The sequence below is a fragment of the Parasteatoda tepidariorum genome, chromosome 10 (assembly GCF_982258835.1).
Source record: "Parasteatoda tepidariorum strain Cologne lab strain chromosome 10, Ptep-v5.0, whole genome shotgun sequence".
Classification (NCBI taxonomy): domain Eukaryota; kingdom Metazoa; phylum Arthropoda; class Arachnida; order Araneae; family Theridiidae; genus Parasteatoda; species Parasteatoda tepidariorum.
This window is the reverse complement of record NC_141764.1, coordinates 90,515,780-90,539,675: the sequence shown is the minus strand read 5'-3', so window position 1 is coordinate 90,539,675 and position 23,896 is coordinate 90,515,780. Positions and strand designations below refer to the sequence as shown.

Sequence of the window (23,896 nt, the reverse complement as noted above, 5' to 3'; positions counted from 1 at the left end):
TAGCAATTGGTTGTGTTTTTAAAATATATGTTTGTTTATTTATCTGATAAGCAACATTTTTCTTTACTTTATTAGAAATGGAAATATTCAGGAATAAAAGATAATAAAAAAACTGGCATACCAATTTTAATTTTGCTATGCACATAGTCAATATTAGCTTAATTAATAAAAACTAACGAACTTTAGTAGCTATAAATTACAGGCGTAAAAAAAAACTTACATTGTTTAACTTTTCCATCACAACTTGTTAAACGTAACTTGTTAAAATTCACCCAGAACTATCCAGTTCAGTAATTTAATCAATCCATATGGTTTGTAGCAATGAAAATAATCTATGTTGGCACCTCTTCACGATTTATTTATTCAACGAAGTAAGTTCACGGGTTTTACAAAAGTCTTAAGGACCATTAAAAGCTTCATTATGAAGTCGGCGCCATTTAATTTTTTTTCCCTTTACTTTTCTCTTGCTTCGTTGGCAACACCGCCACTTCAGGCGAGTGAAGAATTAATTCTCAATGTCAACAACGCTGATGACTTAACGTAATAATCTCAGTAATTATAATATTGACATAAAGAATCTGTTACGAGTCTGCGGTCTTTACTCGCTATTAGATTATTACATATTTTGGAACGAAGTACAAAATGGCCTGAAGTGAGACTTGGCGCGATTAAAAAAAATGAACACTTGGCGAGAAGATTTATTGAAAAAGCTCCGTGAGTTCATTTAATTGTTTTCAAAATGGTGGCCGGAAACCTGTTGTTCTTTGAGTTACTACGCTAATGTTTTTCGGGACTCGCTTAATTTAATTCTTTTATTCAAAGAAAATTAATTTGTTAAATATTTCCAGATATTTAAATGTTTTCATTTTTCTTTGTATTACGGTAACTCAAATGTAGTATTTCCTTTAAAATAATTTCTTTCATTATTTTTCAGAAATTTTCGGCATCATGTTGATGGTGAACAAAACAAATCCAATGAAACTACACAGTATTTTTCTTCCAATACTTCGAAAAAGGTAAGAGTCAGATTTAGGCATAAAAATGGTATATATAACTGGCAGCACTTTTTTTTTCTCCTTTATTATATTTTATTTATTTTTATGTACAAACGTAATTTAGACTTCGTATCATTTCAATGCGCATCTAAAATTACAAACAAACTACAAAATTTAAATTTAATTTACGTTAGCTCTGATAAAAAAAAAAATATATATATATATACATATATATATATATATATATATATATATATATATATATATATATATATATATATATATATATATATATATATATATATATATATATATATATATATCGACTAAAATAAAAAAATTATAATAGTTCCAATGTTTTTCTTTTATTTATTATTGTTTGTTCACCTTTCCAATGGCTATACTTAATTAGATTAAGCAAAGCAAACTTGTTCATTCCAAGAAAAAAGGATTAAGCGTATTCAGTATCATCTGGCATAATGCTGTTACTTGCAGCAACTCAGTATATTTAAAATTTACCATTATTAAATTACTTTTCTCTGTACATACGTCTTCCTTGGACCGTAAAAAACCTATTTTCCCACGAAAGAATCATAAAAAAGTACAGTACTGGTACAGCTGTAGTAGGCACAGAATATATTCATAAAATACTTTGTACGTATAGAAGAGTATATATGATAACATTTAAAACTGAACCAATTACAATAATGCCAGTAGTGTCTATTACCAAATTGAAACTTCGGGGAGTCAATAATAGTATGGTGTCTTTTTACGGTTTCCTTAAAAACAGATGGAAACGTTTATTATTTTTTTTAATCATTAATTTTGCTTTTTGGTATATAGCTTAGTTTTTTATTTCAATTAATATCTATTTAAAAAAATTAATGAAGCATCATTAACCTCAATAGTGTCAATTGTTGTTTACATAAATCCTCAACGAATTAGTGCCATTTCTAAATTAATTTTACTTTACAGTACAAAACATTATTTTTATTTCCATTACCGATAATTTCAGATGATTTAGCTTTATAATAACACGTTTTAAAGCAAAATAAACACGGGATTTCAGCATTAGGCATTAATAACCTTGAAATACTGACTTGATGTCTTAGTTCACGTATGCTACCACTTTGACGTTGATAAATTAGATTATTATCAATTAGATAAATCAGACCTGACCTGACGAACAAAAAATATTTAAGTTTTACAGAACGCCCAATAAACAACTTCTTTTAATTCGAGTTACAAACTAGCAAACATCACTGATGTTATCTGTGATATATTTGGCAAAACTGAATAGTTAATAGTTTAATTTAAAATAATGGTTTCCTCTTAACCAAGGAGATTACAATCAATTTATATATATATATAATTAATTTATAATGAATTAATTTATAATAATTAATAATTAATTAATTAATTTGATAAATAAATTAATTAATTTAATAAATTTAATTATTAATTTTTTAATTTATTTTTCAAATTAATTAATAAGTAAATTAATTATTTTCACTATTTAAAAAGTGAGGGAATGACACTAATAGTGAGGGAATGATATTTTATTTTAATACATGTTTTTATCTAAGTTACATCTACCTAAAGTTTGAAAATGATAACATACTAAGTATATCTAATATTTATTATAATTTAGTCTTATATATTTAATAGTTTTTACAGGTTTGGGAAATAAAATTGGCTGGCACGATTGAACAAAAAAAAATTTGATAATATACTCATCTTGAATCATTCCCTCACTTCAGCGTCATTCCCTCACTTTTTGCACTAGTGAGGGAATGACGAATTCAATAAAATTAAAAAATAACAGTTAGGCCTAATTAATTTCTGAAGTCAATCACATACAATTATATTCATACAAGAAAGCAACATATAATTATCCACTTTCTCGATGAAGTTGTATTTTATTTTACTCTAAAAAATGACATGAGGAAATGATAAATGTAAAAAATTTTACCTGGTTTGATTCATTCAAATTTATTCCACAACAAAGCTTCTTTAAGTTGAAGATGGAAACTTACTGCAATTTTGTTCTATGATGCCAGTTATTAACTTCTGAAGTTTTTATTAAAATATTTTTATTCTAAGAAGATTGCAGGTGATAAGAACATTGTTGTGAGGGAATGACTCGAAACACTGGGGACAAAGTTTAAAATAGTGCTGTGTTAATATTTTTTATCAGAAATTAAATGTAAAATTGATTTTCTGAATTCTATATTTCAGTATTCTGAAATAAAAAACACGAATTTGTAAAAAAAAAAATTTTATTTCAGAAACAATTTTTTTCTTTTTTTAAATCAGCAGTGGGGTCAAGTGAGGGAATGACATATTGGTATATTTTAATTACCTAAAATAAATAAAAAATAAAAATTGATAATTTTATTTTTATTCTTTTGTTAACTTGCATTCCGAAGGACACTTTCCCCGAATTTTTTTTTTTTCGTAAGCTGTAAAACAAACATAAAATGTACTGGGGACATGAAAATGACTGTTTTTGTGAGAATGACCCATATATATATATATATATATATATATATATATATATATATATATATATATATATATATATATTCGCAAGCACTGACATCCGTTTTCCCTTCTAACTTCTGATGTTCTTTTACGTGCCCACTTGTGTATTATTTTGTACTTTGTATAAGCTTTGAGATTCTTACTTTAAAAATTTCTTTGTTTACGATTCATTTTCTTTTTTTTCTTTGGTTATTCTCGCACTACTGTATCAATATATTTTGCTTTTACTTCATTAATACAATATTAGAAAACACTCTTTATCTGATATAATCGTGTGAGCTGAAGACGAGATTATATTTTTTCGTTTTTATATATTTTAGTTTATTAGAATCTTAATTTCTACATTAAGACTATCTCGGATATTTCGGAATCTCAAATCCCAACCAATGAAACAATAAAAATTTAGGCTTGTTCAATGAAAGTATATTTTCATACTTTCATTCAAATCTTAAATTATTACTGTTAAACTAAGATTTTAAGAGGAGTTTCAAACATTTTCGAAAATAAAAACTCGATCATTGGTTCAAAATTCATTTTAAGTAATTTATTTTATTTAAATATTATTAATAAGTATTTTATTTTATTTTGCTTTGAGCAAATCATAAAATAATTGAGAAAGTATAAAAAATAACTTATGATTGATTTATTTGCAGATATTTTAATAAATGCTAGCATAGACAATGTGTATCTTAGTTATAAAAGTTTTTTAATATTAGTCTTCTGGAAATAAGCTATTATTTTTTCATCATGTTAAATATGCATGGAAAAAGAGTTAAATAATATTATTCGCCTGACGTCAAGTTCCTGAATAATAAGTTTAATTAATAAATGTCATTTATAAACTTCCATTTTTATTCCGTTACGTTTTAAGTTAGCTGTGTTTTTTGCGATACTCCAACAAAAACACTGCAGCTTCCGTTTTTTTTTGCAAATGTGGCTGTCATCAATTATTTCAAAGACAGTTCTCATTTAAAACTCAAAATAAAAGGTCCGTAATATTTCAGACTTACCTCTCTGCCAGAAAACTCTTTATAAATTCATAACCCTCACACATTTCAGGCAACGTAATGAAAATACAGAAAAATGCGAGCTGATCCTGGTGTCTAATACATTAATATTAAGTGTCTAAAGTCTTTGACGAGAAGGAAACAATTTGTAAATATATCAGTGCGGAGGGGGAGAAAAAGCGAAAATACCTCAATTTCCAGCCACAAAATACGACAAAAGTAATGAGATATAATGGAGAGCTAAAACAAGAGTTTTTAAAAACAGGAAAAAAAATTAGAGGGGATTGAGGGGGGGGTCCGACTTCGGCGCCTTAGCTATAAATTACTCCCCTTCACGCCGGTGAATAATAACTCCAGAAGCTTCAAACTATATGAAGTATCAACTTTTTAAGTTTTACGGCTCCCAGCTGAAAACGCGAACCTCTTGCGCGATGCGTATTGAGAAAGTAGGAAAAAAAAAGGAATAAAATGAGTGAATAAATAAAATAAAAGGTAAGAAAGAAAAAAATAAGAAATGATGAAGAGTGGCGAGAAGGAGAAGTCTCTTAGTTGATTTGTAGCAAAACATGCGTCAAGCAGTTGCAAATGTCATTAGCAAGTTGCGTTCTTCGTGCAATCGGAGAGTGAAGTTGCAACTGAGATATCTTGGGGACCATATACAAAAATAAACACAATTTTTTTTATAGTAATTGTGTTTTTATACGCTTTAAATAAATTACCAAAAAACAATACACTTAATACTATTATAATGATACCTATAATACTTATTATGTTTATTAGACGGTTAAGTATTATAACAGCTTAATTAATTTTTCAAATAAACTTAAAATTTAATTTTTAATTCGAAATTTAATTTTAAATTTAATTTTTAATTTTAATTAAATTTTTAAATAAAATGAAATCATAAACATACTACGAAGTAATATGGTATCATTCATTATTATCGTTTTATTTTATTTATTGTGATTTTGGCTGTTACTATTATTTTATTTTTATATTTTATTTATTTTTAAATTTTATTTATTTTTATATTTTATTTATTTTTATATATATTTTATTTATTTTGATATTTTATTTATTTATAACTGATTATGGGCGGCTTAAGAAAGATTAGTTACTTACATAAAAGTCTCTGACAAATTTTTTAAAATTCATAGATGTCATTAATGTAATAATTATTTATTTTATATTTTTATATTAAAGTGAACAAAAAATTATTTTTATAATGAGTTTCAATATATTATAAAAACTGTGGTGTAATGTCTCCCTGAATTCAATATTGAACAATCCTGAAAGTTGTGCGAAGAAACACGTTTATTTTTCTTTCTTTCAAGTTTGCACCAAATTGAACATTTTTATGCAATTTAAAAGGTGTATGAAAGCTCTAAACATCGAAAATTCAGGAAGTTTACAACAAGATCTCTCATTTTTACATCGTACTTTCAAATATTTTCACTCCCGAAATTTCCGAATTGTTTACAATCGTTAGAGAGTTAGCGAGTGTTTGCAGCTGTCTTCAATGTTTCTTTTAATATGAAAAAAACTATTCGTCGTTAAGAATATGCATATTTGTTTTTAGTTGCGCAATGAGAAAATTTATATTTTAATTTTCAAGTCTCTGTAAACTGTATTAAATAATTTTATAACGCATAACTTCTATCTATCCCTGCTCCATTATACATAATTCGATTTCGTCTTAATATTCTCTCTGTTACGTGTATGTTTGATTAACAGATTCATTTTATTTAACGAACTATGTCTGCCTGCTACCTAAACTAATTCTTATTCTATATCGTCTCATAATAAAAACTTTACTAATTTGAATGCATATCATATTTTACTGTAAATATAAGTTTTAGTGTCATTAAATAACAAACATGGTAGTTAGTAGCTACTATATTACGCCAAGTAGTGTAAAAGAGCATTTTAGATGTTTCGAAGAGCCAAAATCTGTCCTTAAGTTTTGGTGTGGTCAAACGCTAAGTTAAACATCATTTTGGAGTAAAGTAGCAGACACCATTTTCGGTGTTCCAATACACGAAAAATGTTTATAGTGTATCAAAATAGAAATATTTTCCTAACTTCAAAAAAATTTAAATTTATGTAAAAAAATATTTTAACGTGATCTTTATTGTCATTTTATTTTATTATAAAAATATTAATCATGTTATTCAACTAGTTAGTTGTCTGACAGCTATTTTATTGGTTTATTAAATAGTCTTTTTTATGCGGAAAATAGTTCCATTGTGATAATTGAATTCTTTAACAAAATAATTTTTGTTTATTTTAATATAAAAAAATAAAATGAATAATAATTACAATCGTTGATAAATAATATTAAAAAATACATTATATACAAATTTCTCAAAAAGTTTTGATTTCTTTTTTTATTCAATTCATCTAAAATAAAATATGTTTTAAGAAAATAACCTAAGTCTAAATACAATAATGTATGGAAGTAAATAAAATATAAGCATTCTTAAAGTATGGCATTATTTACTTTCTAAATAGTATTTTAATTTTAAGAGGGATGATATATTTTTAGAGATAAAGAACTTTCTACATCTGTGATTATATTTACACGATGAAAATATGGAAGCAATTAATAAAAATACACAAACTCTCTTAGGTGTAGTATATCATTTCAAAAAAATTAATCTTTGATTTTATAATTAATAGTATTTTTATATTTTATAGTAGTGAAATCTATCTAAGTTAACGACTTTCAGATTATTTCTTTCGTGGCTAACTTGAGAATAATGAGTAATTTTCTTTTTACATTATCTAGTATCAGATAATTGTTTATTTCATGTTAATTATGTTCAAGTTATTCATATGCTTCATAGATATCACAAAGCTATAAAAATACATTTAATTCAGTTTTTTTAACAAGATGTTGAAATTTTATTTAAAAAATATTCTACACATAATTTATAACAAATAATTTTTTTTTTCAAATATCAATACCTTAGAACATTAACGTAATTAGAAAACTTAACAGTATATTAACAATACAGTATTTCACTTTATTAATATTTACATTCGTATATCTACAAATCTATTTGATACAGAAGCCCTCATATGTTTTTTCTTATATTCCTCATATTATTATTCTCATATGCTATTCAACTCAAGAAGAGGTTTAAGTTATGTTTTAATACTACTTCATTAATTCAGTGAAATTTTAATACGAAACGTAATAGTATTAAAAAAAAAAAATTCGAAAAGTCCTTTTCCGGTCAACTTATGAAGAGTTCGGAATATCATTCAACTTGTTTAATTATTTCATTTGAAATTTATTTCATGAAGCATAATATCAATATGGCATTAAATATTTAATATCATTTTGAGTAACATTTATTTTAATACTTCGGATGCATTAAATATTAAAAACTATGAATATCCGATTGATTAAAAATTTTAATTTCATTTATCTAAAACTAAGCAAGTACGAAAGCAAAAATTTTTTGTTGAATTTTTAAAATACATACTCAATATTTATTGCAGGAATATATAAGATGATTAGGGTCCTTGTTGAATCCAATCCAGCTCTGTAACTGACATAATTTTTGAGTATACGTTTTTGTGTATTTTTAAGCTTTATTGGAGCAATGTTTCACTAAGCAGGAAACTATTTTTATTATCTAGCCTGGTGGACAGAGCGCTGGACTCATGCACGCGAGAACTGGAGTTCGAATCCAGACGGCGAAACTCCCTGTGTAGCGAAATGGTGACTGGTGCATGTTAAATCTATCGGGTCACAAAGTCTTCCATGTTCCCATAACAAATTTTACCTCTGGGGGTACTGAATTGTAGATTCGTTATTTTCTGGTTTGGTTCAAAATTACTATCTGTGGATGAATGAATGGGTGTATTAATGGGTCTACCCTGTAGCTGGATGTGACGAATGGGTGTGGCAAAACTTGAATTCTTGGCTAAAAGTGGCTCCCCTGGAAAACAAGAATAATTTCATCCCTGTGCCTTAATGTCTGACGGCAACAGCAACAACAGCATATCGTGTAATTGCAATCATCTTAAACAGGCGGCTGTCTTATGAAGATGGTCATTTTGAGAGGTTTCTTTGCATTAGATAAATATTTTTGTGACTTTCGTTTTAAAAAAATGATAAATTTGACTAAAAAACTTAATGCCAGTGCAACATTAAGTGAAAAATATGTATAAGATTTACTGTAAAACAACATGTTTCGATTTATAGTACTTTGGATTGATGATATAGGGTTCAGACTTAGAGGGCATATTTATTATTTTATTTTTAATTTTCAACCAAAAAATAAATAAGTGAAACGCAACTCTGTTGACTGAGCAGTTTCTTTGTTTATTTGATGTATTATATCTCTAAAATTCTGTACTGGATTGTAAAGAAATAGTTGCAAAAATGCGCCTCGGTTAAAATTGCAGAGTTTTTTGATGTTTCAATAAAACCAGAAACCAGGTAATTATTTTCATATTCTGGTAGTTTTGACCATACTCGTTTTCTTAGTGTGATTTTCTTCTTGTTTATTCTTTACTAACTAAAAATATTCTCCCTCCTTTTTTTTTTAATGATTAGTATATTTAATACTTTTTAAATATTCTGTTGTTCATTGTTAATCATTAGAAATTTTCAAAAAGGTATAATTACCTTGTTTTATTTTTTCTGAAGTGTTGATCAAACATAAATATAGTGATTTCTGAAAGAACTTTAAAAAATGTCAATTAAAATAATACGTAATTACGTAAAAATTCATAATCTGTTCATCTCACTGACATAAATTTCTGAATTTCTTCAATGAGTTACTGTTTTTTAAGTCTTGTTAGTTTATTTGAACTAATCATGCCTTGATTATATAATCTATAGAATATAATCTTATAAATATTATTTTTTTATAAGAATGATTTCTAAAAAATATTTTGGAAATGAGGAATTTTTTCTGCATTTCATTTGACGGTATGTTTTGTTTTTCACAATTTTTTCAAGGTATATTCAAGAAAAAATTTCAGTTTCTCCACAAAATCTTTTTTAAGATAAAATAACTTTCTAGGTTCATTCTTAGAAAAATTGGTACTACGAAAAACTTCAATATCAAAATCTCAAACGATAACAATTTGCTGTCTCCAAAATGATTAGACGTAATTGAATTAGACGTAAGATTCCACACGCAACCATAATATTTTCCTCAAAAGTATGGTTTAAATTGTTACCATATTACAGAAAATTTGATCATCAATGTAGTTCCTTTGCGCCTTACGAAAAGAGTATTGTCAAAAATACCAGAATATCGTAAAATTTGCAGTGTTTCTGGCTCTACGGGAGCACCAAAAAGCTTGGAAATTTTGAACTAAGCGTTTTAATAAGGATTTTGGTAACCAACTGTTCAGTTGAATTTACTTTTACGTTTTGTATTCTCTACTAAATTTATGGTAACAAGAACTATAATTTTGAAAGCCAGAATTTCGGGTAAACTGTTGCCATAAGAACGGAAAAACTACCAGCTGAATTTCTTTATTACATATCGCAGATCTTGGTTTTCTCAATAAAATTATTGTGTATTATTGTGTATATATATATATATATATATATGAACTCATTAAATAAGTTAATATTACAAAAAAAATTACAAGAGAAAAAATTACACAAAAAGTGTTTCTAATAAATATTCAAAAATTTTAGAAAAATTGGAAAATAAAATAAAACAAGGAAGAGATATAATCTCGTGATCAGATCAGATCATTTTATCCGAAAAAAATAGCGCTATTTTTTTCTGATGCAATCGTGTGAGCTGATGACGAGATTATAGCTATTCCTTATTTTATTTTATTTTCCAATTTTTCTAAAATTTTTGAATATTTATTAGAAACACTTTTTGTGTAATTTTTTCTCTTGTAAATCTCTTTCTCTTGTTTCTCTTTAAAATCTTTATATCTCTTTCCTTGTTTTCTTTATATTTTAAACTTGAACTTTATGTTCTCACCTCGAGGCTTGTTTGTTTTGATAATGGTACAAACTTTACTAGATTAGTCAAATCAGTAAAGTCAGAAGTATTTTTTTTAAACATAAAAAAGGAAAAATATGTGAGTTCATAACATTTTGTATTAAAATAACTGTATTTAAAGATACCTTATTTTGAAATTTTTTAATTATTAGCTGATCTTAAAAAATGGTTATTTTTATATTGTTTGATTACACAATTATTATTTTATAAAGTCCCTATATATTGTTTAAAGTTACCGTTATAAGTTTTTTTTTCCATCTCTAATGTCTAGCTTTTTAATGCATTCTGAAACATATAAATTAATGTGCTTTTTAAATTGTATAAAAAGCCAACACTGGCATAATATTTTCAAAAGTTTTGAAAAAATTATTTTATTCATTTAAAACTTTCTGAGCAAAAAACATTTTTATTCTGTTTTAAATAAAAGTGCTTGCAGAGCACATTGCTTGTAACACTTGTAACTCATGTTGTTTTTGTACAAGTGTTCTAATCTTCACATTACTAATCCCTAAAGTCTGCTAATAGTAACCTATTATATTTTTTCAAACACCTAAATTGATATTAAATTTTACAAAAATAATTATCATGGAAAACATAAGTACATTTTATAAGTACACAGCTTCATGTTAACAAATTTATACTTGAAATTTGATAATACTAATTACTGAAGTCTACACTTTTTAATATGTTCTTATGTCGGCGCAATGTATATTGTCAATAATGTTTTATCATTGAAACCAAAGTATAGGTTTCCTGAAATTTGAAATACCAATATATTTCGATTTGGCAAATGTTAAAAAATTGTGAACCATTAAAGTTTTCAAATTTTTTTGCAATTTTAGATTCAACGGAGCTTAGTTTTAAATATAATTCATCTTAACATCTTATTGTCATTCCTCAAATTTAATTGATAAAATTAGTTTTATTTCTTTAACATTATAAAACTAAACAAAATTGTGTTATATCAAAGTTATTATTTTAAAAAATATATTGAACCTTCCTAATGTTTTAAACACAAACCTTATTCATATTATATTCTTAGCTCAGACCCTATAAAAAATAAAACTCACTTAAAATAAAAGTGAAATAAGTGTCATTTTTCTATGTTTTCTATAAATAAAACAAATTTACGCCTCAATGATTTTGTTTGTAGTTTGCTTTAGAAACCCTCTTACAACCAAATATTTCCAATATATTTTCAACAAATACAAGCACCTGAAAACAAAGTATATTAAATATAGGCTTGTTTCATATACTGTGTATACATAAGATTTCTGCTATATATTTTTACGCCTTTCTACGCACAGAGCATCGAAATCGAGCAGAAATATCAAAAACTTTCACGGCAAAGGAATAAAATCCACACATTTTCTTTCTCTTTCTATGCGGCCCAGAGCACAGAGGCAAACAAAACGAACGCACTCTGAAAAAAAGTAGAAAAAAGAAAAATATTAAATATGGAAGCGATCAGATTGAAAATTCCATATAAATTCGTATGGGAACAACTATACGGACCAAGGCGGCCGTTACATTCGTACGAGTCCCCAATCTCAGCGGATTCAGCTTAAATCAAGTCACCATTTAAAAGCGTTTTCATAATATGTAAAAAGAAAAAAATAATAAAAGCAAATACAAACAACTGAGAAAAGGAAATTTTAAAGTCGGATTCGAAGAGAGGAAAAAAATCGTAAAAAAGGAAGGGTTGGGCGACGAAACTACGTTCTTCGTGAAAACTGTAATAAAATAAAGTTTAAAAAAAAAACTGTAGCTCCCGTAAACTGCCGATAAAAACGGTCGGTACTTGACTGTGTAACTAGATTGAACCTATTTATAACAGGTTTTAATACGAGCGAAGTTAAGATCGATACGATCGCGACCTTGCTTCAGCAGAATCGTTATTAGCATCTTATGCACATCTTTTAGCGGGTGAGGGGGACATCTTTTTTATTTTATTTCATTTTTTTAAAGGGACTTTATAAAATATAGAAACGTAAACAATATGATTTTATTGTCAGAAAACATTTGTGAGTTTAGAAAGTGGATTATATAATAAAATTGATGTAAAAGATTTTTAAAAATACATTTTTTAAAGAGTTAGTTATTTCTTCTGTTAATATTTTGCGATTGACTGCGTCCAGAAATATCATAAAAATTAAAAAAATATTTGCCATTAAGGTAAAAGTGTGCGGAGAAAAAAGTATAGCCGAAACTACCATTATTTGGGTGAAATTTACCGTGTTTCTGGCACTAGGAAAGAAAACAACTCGGTGACTTTTTCCGAAGTGTTTTGGTAAAGATTTTGGTCAAGTTAAAAATAAAATATAGTTTCATAATGTGTAATATAATTTGGTGATTTAATCATCATGCCTTAAATATCGGTAAAAATTTTTTTTTTGGTTAAATTTTTTTTCAGTTAGTAATAAGAACTATAATTCTGAAAACCAAAATTTCCGGTTAACCATTACAAATTACCCAATAAATTGTTTAAGTACCGTATAATACCATTTAAATACCGTATTTTGAATCATGTCTTTTTTTTTTTATCAGAAATGTCATTACCATGCAGTGCGGTAGTTTTACCAGAAAGTATTTTTCTGTGTGGTAATACTTATAGTATTTGTGAAATTATAAGTAAATTCCTTGTACTTATATAGCTAGTTGCAACTCAAAATTAATAATTTTACTTTTTCTTTCGTTACTAATATTAAAAGAAACGTACCTTAATTTAGTAGCATTTGTTATTGTACAATTTGAATCTAAATTTATTCTTTTATATACGTTATATTACAATTTCCTTACACTACACTAAATTTTAAACAATCCTTTAAATTACAACAGTACATAGCTCATTAGCACAATGTTTTTTTTTTCATTGAAATAAATAGTAAATATAAATGAAAATAATTTTTATTGATTCAATGAGAAATTCGAGTCAAATATAGTACGAGTAGATCAGGTTTTGAGAAAAATATGAGAACGTGAGGTGTAAATGTTTAAAATACATAGACCCATTTGTATATTTATTAATCATGTACATTTATTATCAACTATTTTAAATAATTCATTAAAACACACTATGTCTTGGAGGCCTTTTTTGCACGAAATTTATATGAATAATAAGATAATATAATAGTTAGTTTGGCTTTACCATATCTTGAGAATTTTTTTCACAATTATAAAATTCCTTTATTCGAAGATAATTCCAAGCAGCAATATTTTTAATAAGTATTTTTTGTGTTTGTTGTTTTATTTAATAACAGTCAAATACATTCTATACATTTCACAATACAATTTCTTTACATTTCAAATTAAAATTTATTACAATCGATTTTTTACTTTTGGTTTTAAATTCTTTTAGCATTGTTTTGCAAATTTATTTCAATAGTAAAATTGACTTTTAAAAAAAGTTAGAGTTGTTATTTTTTTTTCTTAATTTTCATCATCAGTTTGAAAATACTCTAATAATATATTTATTTCTTAATAAATCCCTATTATAACTGCAAAAATAGCAATATGATCGACGCAGCAGGAAACAAAAAAAAAAATATCAAATTGCAATTTTGTCTGAGATATATTCTTAGTTTTTTTCCTTCCTTTTTCGAATATTTTTGCTATTAGCATTCTATTACGATTTACAATGCATATTGATATTTCTTCTGTATAAAGGAAAAAATTGCCCTTAAAAGAGAAATCACTGCACAACATAAGCAAGACAATCACATTTAAATGTACTGAAACAGCTTTATTTTTAAAATAGCTTTATGGTTTATGTTATTTCTTTAATTTAATTTTTTTCTCGAAAAATAAAAATAAATCAGAGTATTTGTACAAATTTGCATTTGTGCAAATATTAAAAATATGTATACCCATGAAAATGTTACAGCATACATCTTAGTATTTTTATTTTATTTATGATTACCTATAAATAAACATAAATATTTATAATTGCCTTTTCCAAGCATGAAATATATTTTCGGCCGAGAAAAGGAAGTCAACTGTATCCCAAAAATCCTATTATTTAAAATAATTTTAATCGATTTAAATTAAAACTTTTTGCTGTACTTTTATTTATTTATTTGTGATGATAATGATCATATGAATTTATTTATCAGGTTGTTGGAATGGTTTCCGTCTTGAAATTAAATTATTTAATATGATACCTTTTTGTCTTATTTTGTTTGATACTTTTCTTATTCCTATCTTTTTTTCTTTTTGTTATCTTTATTTTTTCTTTCCTGTTATCTTTAATACAAAAATATTTAATCCAAAGAAAAATCAAGTGTTTTAAAGTAATGAAATAATTTAAAATTGAAATGAAGAAAATGAAAATGGAGACTTATTGACGATATTAATTAGTGGTAGACCCTTTACATTCACTATAATTAACTGTGCCTCTATTAGAGGTTAACAGTTGGACCCTGTGCATGTTGTAGAAAGTAAAGGGTTCTTACATTTTAATGTGTTGAAAATATTTGAATTTGACATATTTGTAAGCATAAATTTACTCTTACTTATTTGATTTTTTTAATATTAGTAAAATAAATAAATATATTTCTTTGAAGAAAAACCAATGAATATTACCTATGGAAATTATTTGATTTTTTTTTATTTCCAGTTTATTTGTGTTAAATATTATACTTAGTTGAATCTGCTGTAGCTAAAAAAACCAAGCATTTGAACATTATATTCATTTTTACTCTTGATGGTGTGCTTTATTTCTACAAACTACGAATAATGCAACTATAAATACTTACAAACGAAAAAGTAACTGCAATAAAACATCGAAAAACGCACCGAGAATACTTGTTTTACAATAATAGTAATAAATAATGTTTTCTAGAATCACTTCTATAATAACATTTTATATATTCACTTAGAATTTTGGATTTTGGTATTTGCCAAAGTCCAACCTATTTTTCAAAGCTTTTATATTCAAAGAAGTATAGAGTAGGCGGTTTATTCAAAGAATTTATATAGAGGAAAGGGAAAAATTGAAACTAAATTGTATGCTAGACATATTTCCCAAATACAGGAGAACGAAAGAGAGGGACATAATATTGAATTATGCCACGGCATTTTCTATGCTTTGAAGAAAACAGAAGGTAAAAAAAAAAAAAAAAAGAGTAGGATGAAACAAAACGATAACATTACGTTTTGAACGGAAACGGAAAGAAAAAAATATATATCAATCATAAAATAAAACAACAACGGGAAAACAAAAGGAAATACATATCGAACGTGCTTCGTATTTCTTTCTCGTTGAATAAAATAAAACAAAAAAAAAACCTAGTCCGAAACGCAACATAAAAATAATAATAATAATAATAACATCGAGCAAAAATTTTGAGGCAAGAAAAACACAAGGCATTCCTCTTTGGATAGTTGAAATCTCTTCCATTTTTCATGAGGTACGTTGCTATGGTAACCAAGCGGTCACGCTCGCAACGAGTCAAGGCTAAGGTCCACCCTCGCCCGCCGGTCCGGCCGGGAGAGGACCAATGGCAGCCGTCCGTCGATTTCCCTCCCCATCCCCACTCTACCCCCAGCTTCCGCGTTCTTTAATAAATCCATTCGTGGGTAGGGGGGCTTGGCTCGTATGGGTGGGGGAGGGAGCAAAGCCTCCGGTCGTCCATCGTAAGCCCCGCCCCCTCCTCATCCTGGATTCCAAGCATCCCGACATGAAAGGGAACCGGCTCAAACCAGGGGTGGGGGGTCGAGAAATTGTGGGAGGGAAGGGTGGGATATTGAAAGAAGGGCCGGGGGCATTCGAAATAAGGGGCAGAAAAGGGGTATGGAATGAGGGGTAGGGTGTTGGGTTGAGAGAGTAGGGGCAAAAAAATGGAGAGAATGCTGTGTGGGGCAAAAAGCTAGAGAGAAAAAAAAATTCTAGGAGGATGGTTTGGCAAAAGAACATGGCTACTGGGATGAGTCTTATATTGGTTTTCCATTGCAAAAAGAAAAAGGATGATAAAAAATAAAATGTATATATTCGAAATGGCAAAATATGATACGGTTTCTAGATAAGAATTTCGTGTGTGCAGGATATAGGGAGAAAATGACGTAGAAAAAACCGGACCGTAAGAAAAAATGTTCCTTGGTGTTACATTTCCGCATGAGTGCCTTTGAAAAGAGTGTAGGTATCAAATTCTGAAGCTCTCTAAAAACGTAAAATAACATGGAATAAAGGCTGTGAAAATGGCATGAATATAACTGGGTTTTTCCAGCCTTTATTTCGTTAAAAGTTCCAAGGAGAATCTTCTGGCAAAATATTTATTTATTAAAGTTATAGCCAATTGCTAAAAACATTATTCCTTAAACGGGAGAAAAAACTACAAATTTTAACCATGTTTGTTTATCCTAATCACCCTGAATCTCGTACTATATATTATTCTAAGAAGAATAACCATATCATGCCTTTCATAATTATTATTGTGATTGAGTTTGTTTTATTAGAATACCTCAGTATGGAAACATATTGAGTAGTTTGGGGGAAAAAACAATCCGAGAAATTTTGAAAAATTATTTCATTCAATAGGAGTTTATGTTTCATACTTTCGACTATAACAACTTCTTTTTATCCTGGAACTTATAGTGTTTTCAAAAAATTTTGCTTAACAAGTTCTTAAACTGAATGTTTCATTAGAGTTTAAAAAAAAAACTACAAATAGCATCATTTCTGGAAGGAGAAAAAATATCAAGAATAAATTGAACTGATTTCTTAAGTTTTCTGGTATTTTATTTTTTAATTGAGAACTTGAGAGTGCGAAATAAAAAGTTCCTTAGAAATATTACAAAGAAAAAAGGCTTTTTTTTTATTATTTACAATACATAAATTTTAATTTCTGAAAATTCTTCAAAATGAGCAAAGTTTATTTAATTTTGATAACAGGTAATTTTTGCTTTGGAAAAATTTATGATATGTAAACTAAAACAATTTTTTGAAAAAAGGAAAGTTATTAAATAATTTCTTTCCACCACTTGTTATTTAAAACATTTCTCTAGTTATTTCAACTCTTGGACTAAATCCCAATACTCAAGTGTCTGCATATATGTTACGGTGAAACACCGAAATCTGGAGAATGTCGACATTCACCGGTGAATGTCAACATTCACGTAGTCGCTTTGGTGAATGTCCGAAATATTTGTTATATCCAATTTTATATTAATTTATTCGTTAATATTATTATATTTATTTGATATATTTATATTTATTCTAAATTATAATACTTACTGACGATAGATTAGAAGAAACATCAGTGTTTGGAGTATCGGGCAAATATATACCGGGCAATGGCACTTGACCTTAAAAAAACATCAGTGTAGGGTAAACCGGGCAAATGTATACCGGGCAGTGGCACTTAACCTTAAAGAAACATCAGGGTAGGGTATACCGGGCAAATGTAAACCAGGCAGTGGCACTTAACCTTAAAAAAACATCAGTGTAGGGTATACCGGACAAATGTATACCGGGCAGTGGCACTTAACCTTAAAAAATCATCAGTGTAGGGTTAAAATATCGAATAAATGTAATTATATCCACGAATAAATTCATATCAAATCGAATGTAATAAATATTTCGGACATTCACCAAAGCATATCTGTGATTGCCGACATACACCGGTGAGGGTCCGAATGTACAAGAATGTAATGAAATATTCGATCTTTCACCGACGTAATTGGTGTTTGTCGACATTCGCCGGTGAAAGTCAACAACCACCGATTTCGGTCTTTCGCCGTGACATATATATATATATATATATATATATATATATATATATATATATATATATATATATATATATATATATATATATATATATATATATATATATATATATATATATATATATATATATATATACAAATATATTGGAGCTCATTGAATCATACCATCGTTCAGGTACACAATACAATCGTTCACAATACAAGGTATGCAGCAACTTCAATACAGTACTAAGCTGATCATCATAGTACTAATTTTACCACCCTGAACTTGATTACACTGTAATATGGTTCAATCTGAACTGAAACATAATCCAAATTAACACCTTTTTGTAGTGGCCAAATTAACACGATATTAGGGTTCAGAATACCAATATTGTTAGTCAAAATTGAACTGATTAATCTAATAGTGTAGAAATATCTTTAATTCCCAGAAATTCACGTCTACAGGGGAAGCTGCAATCCTTGACACACGTCACATGATCAGGTGCAATATGAAAATCGAAAACCATTAAAACAATTTTGGGAGCATATTGTATCATACTTTCGTCCAAATATATGCAGTAACTTCAATACAATTCCAAGTCAAACCATACCATAGTGTAAGTTGCACCACATTCAGTTTGATAACACGATGTTAAGGTTCAATTTGAGTGAAAACATAATTCAATTTACTACGTATTTAATTTTTGAGACTTAAAATCTTGTAAATTCCCAGAAATCGCCAGAAGAAATTGCGGATATATTACACCTTACGCCTGGTCAATTGTGTTCTCAATTGTAAAATCAATAAATTGTATTTTGACTAAGTGATGAACATACCATACGAGTAAAATTTAAAAAGTAAAAGAAAAGTTACTTATTTATGATAAAAAAATAAATAAAAAATATATATAAATAAATAAAATACAAACAAAACGTACGACTATTATGCTTAAAGAAAAAAAAACCATCAAATGGGATTGATTTTCTTAACTTCTCGACTCGACAATGACGAGAGAACCGCAAGTAAAAAATGCACAAAATTTAAATAAAACAAGATTTACAAAGAAAATAATTAAACAATTGAACAGTACAGACGAATGAAAAAAAAAACGCTGGAAAAGATTTGAGAGGAAAAATATCTTCAGTTCGTTGTTACTAAATTACTTTGTTGACTGTATTATTTGCTTGCAATCATGCGCTCATGAAAAAAGAAGAAAGAAAAGAAAAAGAAAGAAGGGGGAGGGGCGTGGACTGAAAAAGAGCGCGGTAAACTTTATTGCCATTTACCAGAAACTCCATGTCATGTTCTTTGTGTTTATAAATACTGCTCATTGCTCAGCCTTTGCTCCTCTTTAATTCTTGCACCCCCTCTATCTTAGCATTTATTTTTTCTTCATTTAATTCTTTTTTTTCCTCTCCACCTTTTATTCTTCTTCTTTTCCTTCATTTAGTTGCTGTACGCAAATTTTTAAAGTTTTCTTTCTTTTTTTTCCTAGTCTCTTTAGAGAAGCAGAACAATTAATTTGTTAGTGACGTCACAAAACGACCGAGAACGTTTTTTGAGAAATGAGGGGATGTACACAAATGTTAGTTTTAAATTCTTTATTGAATAAGCACGGTGATTATTTAAATTATATTGCATTCGGTTTAATAAAAGAACTTATGAATTTGAATGCAATTTATTCAAATTTGAAACATTGAAAAAGTAGTTTGAGAGTGACTTTAATGATAAATTATTTTACTTATTTATTTATTATTTATTTAATTTATTTTTTAATTAATTTACTTTTTAATTAATTTACTTTTTAATTAATTTACTTCTTAATTAATTTATTTTTTAATTATTTTTATTTTTAATTAATTTGATTTTTCATTATTTAAATTATTAAAAATATTACATTTAAATGATAATAAACGAGGCTGCATGCAAGTTTTGATAGATTTATTACAAATGCGCGAATTCTTTATTGTTTGTTTTCTATGCTGGTGATTTTCTTTGGGTAAATATTTAGACTTAATGTTTTTAAGCGAAAGTATAAATATAAAATGCATTACGTGTCAAAGATCTACATGGTAAAAAAGAGTTTCGTTAGATTGATCAAAAATGTGTCAAAATAGCTCTGGAACAAGTAATAATCCATGTGTTCAAAATTGAAAAAGCATATATACTCATATTTTTGCAAAATGCGTAATCTCAAAAGTGATGTGGAGGGAAAAATATGTGAGAGAGATGTTTCTAGGTTGCCCATAGGATTCGAATCAAGAACCCTCGAGTTCGTAGTAGGAAACTTTGTGTTGTTATGGCTTATTCCTCAAGATGTTAGCTCCAAGCTTAACCATGTCCAGGAATCTTGACCAAGCTAGACCATGTCGTGAATCCTCAAAAAGTTATACACTCTTTCCACCCTTGCAGTATACCCCATTCCATATTTCATTTTAGAATACATAGGTTTTTCGAATTCAACAATTATTTATTTTGGAGTAACTTTTACACTTTTTTACTCAATTTTGAGAAATCTTTTCTCCCAGTGCATAAGTTATACATAGGTGAATGTTTATAGAAAAAAATTAAATCAAAATTCTTATTTGAACAAATAGATTAACAAAGTTTTACTTGATTTTTATAGTAAACATATTTTTACTTTGAATATATTTTTGCAGTATTATTCGAAGCAAAATAAGAAATAATTAGAAAAGTGGGCAATTCATCGTAGTGTTATTCCATTCTGTTAAGAGCAACAGCTGATAGCTTTCGTGTTTTCTAATAATTTCTTCCTTAATAAAGCTACCCTAAAGCACTTCCGCGTACTAACTTTAAAGGAAAAAAAACTTTTACATTAAATAAAATTGCCTTAAATTTATATATTACGATAAACACAACTACAACAAAATAGGAAATATTTCGAAAATAATTTAATGAGTAATTTTATAAATTGACAATAGAGTGAAATTTTACACAAAGTTCCTAAGAGCATTTTTGAGCTTTTGTTTTTCCCTGATCATTCTTCCCTGAATGTTCACTTTCACATAGTCAAGCTACTTTAAAGGAAAAGACACTTTTAAAGAGAAAAAATGCTTTGAACAAGCCTGCTACTATCATCACTACTGTGACAAATAATTAGATTTCTTTCTTAAAATTATAAATTAATAATACAGTTAACTTTTTACAGAGTATTTTTTACAAAACATGCTCAATCTTGCTACAGCTTTGAACTTCCGTTTTCTTTTGATAATTCTTCCCTGAATGCTCACTACCACGCAGTCAAGCTACTTCAAAGGAAAAGTCACTTTTACAGAGAAATAATGCTTTAAACTCACTTATAATGATAATCACTATTGTAATAAATAATTGGACTTCCTTTCTTAAAACTATAAATTGACGATACAATTAGCTTTTTTCAAGTTTTTACAAAGGAAAGTACCCAATTTTGCTACAACTTTAAGATTCCGTTTTTCCCTTATAATTCTCCCCTGAATGTTCCCTACCACACGGTCAAGCTATTTTAAAGAGAAGGACAATTTTACAGAGCGAAAATGCTGCAAACTTGCCTATTATCATAAACATGAATGTAACATATTAAACTTTCCTTGAAAATATTTAACTAGTAATATTATAATTTGGCTTTACGGCTATTTTTTGTTTGCGAGTTTTGACATTAAATATTTAATATTTCTAAGTGCAATAGCTTAGAATATATCTATTATAATTCTTATTTGCACTTTTACAAGTCAAACAGCTGTATAAGAAACTTTTGAAAATTTAAGAAAAAAATTGTCTTAAACATATTTTTTACGATAAATGCAATCGTGACTCATTGGATTTTATTTGAATTTTTTGGTAAGTAGTATTATAAATTGCTGTCGTTGTGAAATTTTTTTCCGAAAGCCAAGAACAGCAACTTAAGTGTTTTCTTTTTTTCTCTGAATCTTCTTTGTATGTTCACTTCCGCATGGTAAAGCTGTTATAAAAGAAAAAAGACACTTTTACAGAAAAAAACTCTCTAAGCCAATTACAATTAGTGTGAATCACTCACAATTATTGCAACTCAATTACAGGTATTACTGTTGTAAATTGAAGAAAATTGTTTTAAACTTAATTATAACCATAAATACAACTGCGACAGATTGGATTTTATTTGATGTTTTTTAGTAAGTAGTATAATAAATTATCGTCGGTGTGACTTTTTTTTTCAAAAGCTGAGAACACCGTCTAAGAGTTTCCGTTTTCCTTTAAATCTTCTCTATAAGTTCACCTTCGAGCGGTAAAGCTACAATAAAGAAAAAAATATTTTTACAGAAACAAATTTAACTAAGTTAATTGCATTTATTTCAAATCATGTACAATTATTACAAGTCAAGAAAATTACAATTATTGCTTTTGCAAATTAAAAAAAAAATTGCCTTATACTTATTTATAACGATAAATACAACTGCGACACATTGGATTTCACTTTAATTTTTTTTAGTAAGTAGTATTATAAATTATCGTCCCTGTGATTCTTTCCCCAAAAGCTAAGCACAACAACTGAGAGTCCTCTGAATCTCTTCTGTATGTTCACTTCCTCACGATCAAACTACTATACAGATACTTTTACAGAAAAAGATACTTTTAGATAGGAAAGATACTTTTACAGAAAAAAGAAAACGATTCCTCTATGTCAGTTACAATTATTACGAATAAAACACATAAGATGTTCTTTGAAAAAAATTACATAAGCCTTGTCTTCATTTAACACTGCTGTGAAACTTTCCGTGCTTAATATTTAGTGTGCTCTAAATTAAAGGGTTACTAGTAATTAACTTATCTCTTAAAGAGGACTCTATTATTTTAGTTTACTTTTCTCTTCCTTTAGCTCTTTATCAACTTATTTTTGTCATATTTTTCAGCAAGCAGACAGCGATTTAAAATTAATTCAAAAATTCTGGATTTATAGTTTCTAATCAAAAGAACTATTAAATATTGTTACATGAAAAAAATTCATGAAATGAATTTACGAAAAAAAATTCTAGATGTATCAATAAAGGATTTCTTTTCAAAATAAGTACACTGTAAAAAATTGCAAATCAAATTATGGTATAAATTTCCGGCACTTTGGGTGCTTCATCCGGGAAATCCAATTTAACATGAAATCTATTTTTACCGTAAAATATTATGCTTACAGTAATATTTATTTAATTAGAGTAATTTGATTTTAAGGTAATTATTCTTCTAAGAATTACGGTATATTAGATTTTTTCTTTCCGCAACATGTTCTGGTAAAAGTGAATTTTACGGTAAAATGAATTTAACGGCATGAATTTTACGATACCGGTACTTATCTCCGTAAATTAATCCGGAATTTTCACAGCATGAGTTTAACATTACAATATAAATTATTGGAGTATTTTTAAAACTAATTATGTGTTCTTTCTTTTTCTTTTTTAGAATAAAAGGTTTAAATTGTTTCCGACACCCACTGTCCAGGGCAATTTAGACAGTATATTTTCCTTATCAGAAGATTTAGTATATTGCTTTTGCAAAAAATATTTTCTCAAATATAGTATGAGATAATAAATTATATTCCATTATTACAATAACTAAGCGTCTATTTAATATGATTTACTGTAATTTAAACATTTCAGCGAAAAAGGGTCGTTGTGGAAAATGATT

At 27.4% G+C, this 23,896-nt stretch overlaps 1 long non-coding RNA gene across 1 annotated transcript in view; it reads left to right on the top strand.

Moving 5' to 3' along the window:
• The window catches only part of LOC107438165 (uncharacterized), a 168,533-nt gene that overhangs the window by 55,407 nt on the left and 89,230 nt on the right, over window positions 1–23,896 (top strand). Inside the window, exon 2 of the long non-coding RNA XR_006226529.3 lies at window positions 935–1,016. This is a non-coding gene — a long non-coding RNA (uncharacterized LOC107438165). The remainder of the gene's footprint in view (window positions 1–934; window positions 1,017–23,896) is intronic.